Below are 452 nucleotides of genomic sequence, written 5' to 3' on the forward strand. Positions count from 1 at the left end.
AGAGGTTGGTACAGCAGGAGATGGAGACTCCCAACTTGATTTCAGATAAGGTGTGAAGGCAGGAAGCCCCTAGTCCAGACCACTGGCCTACTTTACAGCTTCTGAGAAGTTTATCTGATCGATTTCCGCCTTCACCTCCTGTGCTCCAGCATCTTTTCAGATTTCACCCTCCTCTCTCACCCCAATCAACTCTTCCTCAAGACCCAAAGTCGAACATGCTCACCCTCCCCCCAGCCCCCCTCCCCCTTCTCTTCATCTCTTGCCAAGACCCAGACGTGCTAGAAGTAAAAAGAATGATGACAAATCATTTACTAGTTTCCTATTATGATGCTGTGCCCCTCTGGCTAAATGCCACTGGGTTCAAACACTGAGATGCATTGTCTCAGAGAAACAGAAGGGTTTTTACACTGGAGCCAGACTACCTGGGTTCAAATCTTCACTCTACCATTTCC

The sequence above is a fragment of the Equus quagga genome, chromosome 14 (genome assembly GCF_021613505.1).
Source record: "Equus quagga isolate Etosha38 chromosome 14, UCLA_HA_Equagga_1.0, whole genome shotgun sequence".
Lineage (NCBI taxonomy): Eukaryota > Metazoa > Chordata > Mammalia > Perissodactyla > Equidae > Equus > Equus quagga.